Source organism: Xenopus tropicalis, chromosome 3 (genome assembly GCF_000004195.4).
Source record: "Xenopus tropicalis strain Nigerian chromosome 3, UCB_Xtro_10.0, whole genome shotgun sequence".
In the NCBI taxonomy this organism is placed as follows: Eukaryota; Metazoa; Chordata; class Amphibia; order Anura; family Pipidae; genus Xenopus; species Xenopus tropicalis.
In genome coordinates this window covers 118,444,690-118,452,087 of record NC_030679.2, presented here as the reverse complement: position 1 = coordinate 118,452,087, position 7,398 = coordinate 118,444,690, and the positions used below count along the sequence as shown (strand labels likewise).

General features: G+C 40.9%; 1 non-coding gene across 1 annotated transcript; it reads right to left on the bottom strand.

Moving 5' to 3' along the window:
- Window positions 1-7,315: 7,315 nt before the first annotated feature.
- mir184 (microRNA mir-184) lies at window positions 7,316-7,398 on the bottom strand. Its single transcript, NR_049597.1, has one exon. It is a non-coding gene; the product is annotated as a microRNA mir-184 (primary transcript).

The following is a 7,398-nucleotide window of genomic DNA, read 5'->3' as shown; positions in this document are numbered from 1 at the left end:
TTTAGCATTTGAGGGACTACAGGGTTATGGGAGACAGCTCTTAGTACAAGTCGATCGAGGGACTATTTTGTGGCAAATTACAGAGGTTTTAGATGGGTTTTTTGCTCTGGATCAACTAGCAGTTAGTAGTGATGAGCGAATCTGTCCCGTTTCGCTTGGCCATAAAATTCACGAAACGGCAACAAAATTCGCGAGATGGCGAAAAATCAGCGAAACGTGTTTGTTGCACGTTTTTTTTTCTTTTTTGTTGTCCGCGTCTATTTTTTGTTGCCTGCGTTCATTTTTTGTCACCCACGCTTTTTTTTTTATGCGACCGCACCCAATTTAGATGTGACCACGCCCAGTTTGACACAACCGCTCCCTTTTTTATGCGACCGCACCCAATTTGACGCGCTACAAAAAAATTCCGCACAACAAATTTTTCCGTGGCAATGCCGAAATGTGGAAATTCGCTGCGAATCCATGCCTGCCGAAAAAATTCGCTCATCACTAGCAGTTAGGCAGGTTATATAGGCATTAAGGTTAAACTTGATGGACGTATGTCTTTTTTCAGCCTAACTTACTGTGTTACTATGTTACTATGTTGCTATGATGTAACCCCCAATAACCCCCACTCTGAAAGTACTTGATGCAACTTGCACCTGGATTTGCATCAAAATGCAAACACAGTTGGTTCCCATAGGGTCTAAAGGTTAGGATTCATGGTTTTCACCCAGTCAGCACAAGTAAAACTCCTGGTACAGGAAGTAACACTTTTTAATAGAGAGTAAGCTCTTCAGGGCAGGGTCCTTATCCAAACTGTGTATTAAGCACTTAAAGGAGACATATAAGATAAGTAAAAACCCATGGTGTACAGCAGGGATCCCCAACCTTTTATAACCGTGAGCCACATTCAAATGGAAAAGGTTTTGGGGAGCAACACATGCATAAAAAATGTTCCTGGAGGTGCCAATGAGAGCTATAATTGGCTATTTGATAGCCCCTGTGTTGACTGGAAGCCTACAGAAGAATCTGTTTGGCAGTTACGCTGGGTTTTTATTCAATTAAAACTTGCCCCCAAGCCAGAAATTCAAAAATAAGCACCTGCTTTGAGGCCACTGAGAGCAACATCCAAGGGGTTGGGGAGTAACATGTTGCTCATGGGCCACTGGTTGGGGATCATTGGTGTACAGTATGTGAGTCATGAGCAGCCTTTAATGGCCCAAGAGTTCAGCTGAAACCTGATATACACAAAACCAGTTCCATCACTTCTTACTTAACCAGCTTCTATAGACATTAGAGAATAAAGTTAGTATAAATGATCATTTGATAAAATAATAACTGCAGTTTATATCTAAGCTTTTCTAAACATGTTGTTTGTGTTAAAGTCAAGCAATTAACAAGCAAATGATTCATCATTCCTTGGGAAATTTCCTTTAAAAAGAGATGAACAATACAATAATGTAAAACTAAGGGGGCCTGTAACTCAATAGGTAATAAGTATGTCAAGACACAAACAAAATTCTAAAAAAAAGACTGTAACAGTGAATTGGGTGTGGGTGTATTTTTAGAGAATTGTGTAGCATTGTCTTTCAGTAAATAAACTTGGGCACCAACAAGTCTCTATAGCATGTTGTTAATATTATCACCAATATATTCCGTAGAGGTTCATACCATTCACATCAGTCCTTGGCCAATCGGAGCTTACAATCTAAGGTCCCTGTCTGATTCACAAACACACTATGGGAAATTTTAACAGGAAATCATTAACCTGCCTGTATATTTTGGGGAGGAAAGCAGAATACCTAAAGGAAACCTATGCAGATTTATGGAACCCCTTCTGATCATACGAGTGCCACCCCGTTCCACCATCGGAGGGTACAGGGGGTACTTTGGTCAGGGGCCCTGTATTAGAAGGGGCCCCAATAGGCAAACTGGAGCAATTCACATCCTGCAAAGTAGGTGGAGCTTACAGGGTGTTGGTGTGATTTTGGCAAATAATGGGCAGGATTATGGCATAATAGAATGAGGCCAGGATGGATCATGGGTGCCACCTTTGCCAGTGGCAGAAACCAGACAAAGGGCAGGCTATGATAATGGCACTGCAGATGATGTCTATGGGCATAATGATGTCATTGGGGGGCAGGATCATGACATAACGAGTGGCCATATATTGTTTAGGTTGTACAGATTGGCATGTTAAACCAGACAGCCCTAATTAAAACCAGGTTGTGCAGTTCAAAACCAAACAGGTGTAAACCCTATGTGCGACAATGCGTCCACGGGGCATTTGTTTTCATTGGGGCACCAATCCTACTTGCATGGAACAGGTGACCACTAGGCTAATAACTAGTACCCTGCTTACTTAGTAGTATGGGCCTCATGATTATGGATGGCACCTAACTGGTAATGTGCACATGATCTAGGCTTGACCTGCATTTAATATCATCATAGTGTATGCTTCTAAATCTCATATATTCATGAAGTATAATTCCAGTGTATATGAATTATAGTTCTCTATGGAGCATCTTATTTGTCTTGTGCAGCCTGACCCTACACCTGCGCTCCCTAAAGTATGAAGCATCCCCCTAAAATATGCAACTCGTTCATAACTGTCAGATAAAAATATAAGTTCTGTGCTTTAGTAAGAAAAACAGGCAACTCCCCAAATGTTGGACTATAACTCACCGCCCAGGATGGTGGCAGCAACATCTAAAGCTTGACCATTTCTGGAGCAAAAACTTCTCTGGAATGGGAATACATTTCCCCCCCTATATTTTCAGGAGTTCCCCTATTTTGGCACCTCTCTCTCAGTTGCTGGCACCTATAGCATTCTCGTGATTTTTTACAATTTTTCCCAAAGTTCTGCACAAATTCTGGGTGCAGTGATGTCATCTTAAGCAATTATACATGCACAGGTAGCAAATTTCCAGCTTCAGTGCCACATGTGCGTGATGTCACTTCCAGGGGCATGTGCCTGCGTATGACGTCACTTCCAGTCAGCAGCGAGAATTTTGAAGTGGGCCACATGTGCTCCTGGACACCACACTTTGAAAGTTGACAGCTCTGCATTTCCATTGTATTATTTAGAAAATGAAGTTCAGGGGTGTAACTACAGAGGAAGCAGACCCCCAGTTGCAGGGGGACCCAAGAGTGTAGGGGACCCAGATAGGCGCTAATTAAAGGGCAATTTTAATATATCTTGGCAGAATTGGTCAACTTGCCAATGTTTTGGGGCCCTAAATTGAATTTGATGTGGGGCCCAGTAAAATTTAGTCTTGCTACTGAGTAAGTACATGCGAGAGGAACTCCTAACTTGGGAATTTTCCCTGTTTTTTTGGGGGGGGGGGGTAGTCTTTTCCAAGCAGGAGAAAAATAAGCCTTGTATAAATGTATAAACAAGTTGTTTTATGTGGTTTAAGAGAAGTAGTTGCATAATTCAGAAAATTATTCTAGATTAATTGACGTAATGTCAGGAGGAAAAATACTAAAGAAGAAAACAGTAGTGATTAGCCTAATGGCACATGGGGAGATTTGTCACTTCAGCAGGCAACAAATCTCCCCAATATGCTTTCCCACTGGCAATAAAGTAAATCGCCAGTGGGAAAGCTTAACCAGCACTTCATTTTCCGAAGTTTTTTTCCTATGGATTTCCTTTTAAGGGGTCCTCCTGCCCTTCTATTGTTTATTTGTGATGACACAAACAAAATCCAATACACACAGCTGAAACTGCCAAGATTTTTTCCCACACAACTAAATTAGATCACTATAAAAAAATTAGTAAAACATCTAATAAATGCATAAATGTATTTGCAATTAGTGCAGCCCTTCTAGTTGAATTTCCTAGATGTGTCTGGTCACCCTAAACTAAATGGCTGCAGAGCATTGCACTAGTATTGGCACTGCTGCTTGGTACCCACACGCATGCACTTTTCACTGACCCTCGCATTATAGTGCCAAATAATTCCATTAAGCCTCTGTAACCTGTAAATGGCAATGGCACCCCCTTCCCAGCCCGCTTGTGATATACCTTCTGGCCCACATAATGCCACTATTTTAAAGATAGGGGAGGGGCCAGGGAGGGGGGGACTACAATACAGAAGACCCTGTAGCCTTAATATTTATCAGACAAACTTCATCTATGGTGGTATAATATATTGGGCCAATAAATGGTTAAAGCACATCCCCTCAGCAGATCAGTCAGAATTTCCTGTGTACAACAAGGGTAGGGTTAATAGTTTAATATGCCTGGCTATCTATAGTTAATTAACAGTTACTCTGCCCTGTTTGTTTAAGAACTACATTCATCTTTGGTGTGGTTGCAGTCCGACTGAGGGTGAAGACACACTGAGCTACTAGTAGAAGCTGCTTTTTCATTGCTACTAAACTGCAAAAAATCCCCTGCCATAGACAATACTGAGAATTGCCTCTGCTAAAACACACTTAGAGACAATTATCAGTAAATGATCAGCATTGTCTATTTTAGTAGCCATAATAAATGGCTGCTCCTAGTAGCTCTGTGTGTCTTCACCCTAAGGGCTCTGGCACATGGGGAGATTAGTCGCCCGCGACAAATCTCCCTGTTCGCGGGCGACTAATCTCCCTGAGTTGCCATCAGTTGCCATCCCACCGGCGAACATGTAAGTCACCGGTGGGATGGCACACGCGGCAGCGCGATTTAACTTCGGCGATTTGCCGAAATCACCTGCGCAGCATGTACCATCCCACCGGCGACTTACATGTTCGCCGGTGGGATGGTAGTTCAGGGAGATTAGTCGCCCGTGGCAAGGGAGATTAGTCGCCCGCGACAAATCTCCCTGTTCGCGGGCGACTAATCTCCCCGAAATTCCATCCCACGGGCGAAAATGTAAATCACCGGTGGGATGGCATACGCATACGCACGATTTCCCTGAAATTGCGGAAGTTGCCTTGAGAGGAAACGTCCGCGATTTCAGGGAAATTGCGGCGCAGCGTATGCCATCCCACCAGCGATTTACATTTTCGCCAGTGGCGACTAATTTCCCAGTGTGGCAGAGCCCTAAAGGCTCCTAGATGCAAGTGTTTAGGCAAAGATAAAGCATCCGTTGACTTATACTAAAGTTGAAGTTGATGCACAACAGCCCATACTGTGCCTTTTCCTTGCAACTTTAGCCAAGCTGTACTATTCTGTGCTACATGGGACAATCTCACAAAATCAGTATTACAAACATTATCAGCTGATATCCCAAGAATCAAGAAGATGTTTGTGCTTGGTCCAACCTCTCCAATTAGCTCATATATTATCTAAATAATTCAGTTTTATCCCTGTCCTGTAATCGGCTCATGATCAGATTTGATCTCTGCAATACCCATGAAATCAGCATCTACTACAATAATCTTTACCATACATCCCTTCATCATGGGAAAACAGAGGGTGAGAGAGCAAATGAGCATAAATGCCACATTTTAGTTGCCTTATGTAGTCTAAAGCCGTATCCTGTACATAGAGGTACGGGTGGGTACAGATGTGGATTCAAGTTCTAATGCCGTATTAAAAGTAGAATGCTGGATCGTACATCATTTCTTCAATAAGAAGTTGCGCACACATACAGCAGATGTAGGGTGTGTAACCCACTTACACAGTAGGTCACCCTTTATTTGACACCTTTCATCTACTAAATGTCTATACGACTCCTGTTTTGTCAGTAATGGTGACAGAACAACAACATATAATAGCAACATCTTTTTTATTTAACCATTGTTTAATGTCCAAGCTTTCATGGAAAGTATATGTTATGTATATAGTCCTACAGTGTGGGGAGGGAATTACTCTTTCACCACCTCATATTAGACTGTGAGAATGATTTACTTGAAAAACAATACACATAATTTTCTTTCGTCACGCTATGGTTCAAAACATCAAAATAGTTCCACACTCAACTGGTCTTTTTTTAAAAAATCTGTCAATTTAATATTCCTGGGGTTTAAAAGATAAGGGGTTTTTCCATAATTTGGATCTCCATACATTGTCTGCTTAAAACCATTTAAAAATTAAATTAGCCCAATAGGATTGTTTTTCCACCAATATGGATGTGTGCAGCTTAGTTACCATTAAGTACAGTGTCATGGTACTGTTTTATTATAACAGCGAAACAGGAAATCATTTTAAAAATTAGAATTATTTGATCAAAATGGACTTATGGGAGAAGGTCTTACCGTAATTTAGAGCTTTCTGGATACAGATATAGGACCCGTTATCCAGAATGCTAGGGACCAAGGGTATTCCGGATAAGGGGTCTTTCCGTATTTTGGATCTCCATACCTTAAGTCTACTAAAAAATCTGTAAAACATTAATAAATCCAACAGGATTGTTTTGCATCCAATAAGGATACAAGGTACTGTTTTATTATTACAGAGAAAAAAATCAATTAAAAAAATCTGAATTATTTGATTAAAATGGAGTCTATGGGATACAGGCTTTCCGTAATTCGAAACTTTCTGGATAACGGGTTTCTGGATAACGGATCCCATACCTGTATTAGAAATTCAGATAGAAAATCCCATAGCTTTATAGATAGGTAGACAGATGTAGTACAAAAAAGGTTGGTTCAATACAGGATAAATGTTTTGAACTTACTGGAGAAAACAAAGGCTCTCCAGTGGGGCCTAAAGATTTCATGTTCATGATGAACAAAGCATTTAATTTAGTTTCAATATTAATCACTAAGTTCTGTATTGTGCCAAACCTTTTTGAACTATTGTACTAATTATTTTTGTGTGACAAGGGATAACTAATTCTATAACTACATAACTATTTGGGTGTGCACCACCTTGGACTATATTTCATATAGAGGTATGGGACCTGTTATCCAAAATGCTCAGGGCCTGGGGTTTTCCAGATAAGGTCTTTCCATAATTTGGATCTATATTGCTTAAGTCTACTAAACATTCAATTAAATATTAATTAAACCCAAAGGGATTGTTCTGCCTCCAGTGAGGGTAATGTATCTTATTTGGGTTAAAGTACAAGTACAGGGAGATGGCCTTTCTGTAATTTGAAGCTTTCTGGATAAACAGTTTTCAGATAACAGATCCCATACTTATATATAATTATAGATTACTGTTAGAAATGCCTGAAATCGGAAAGAGTGAAAATGCAGATTAGTGCAGGATTGTTGCAGTCGTAAGGAGTTGAACAGCCAAAGTAGAAAGCAAACATAAAGTTAATGAAGGACAATATTGATAGAAGGTAAGAGGAGTAGATCAGAGTGTCGTGGCTCCTCAGCAATCCCTTGGGCACCTGCCCAAACAGCCTTTTATCCTCACCTCGAGGCAGAAACTTCCAGAAGAGTGTGGCAGTCACACAGCCTTATCAGTTCTCCGTCCAACAGTTTGTCATGAAAAGCTGGGCTGGAAAAGTGATAAGGAAGTGATACTGG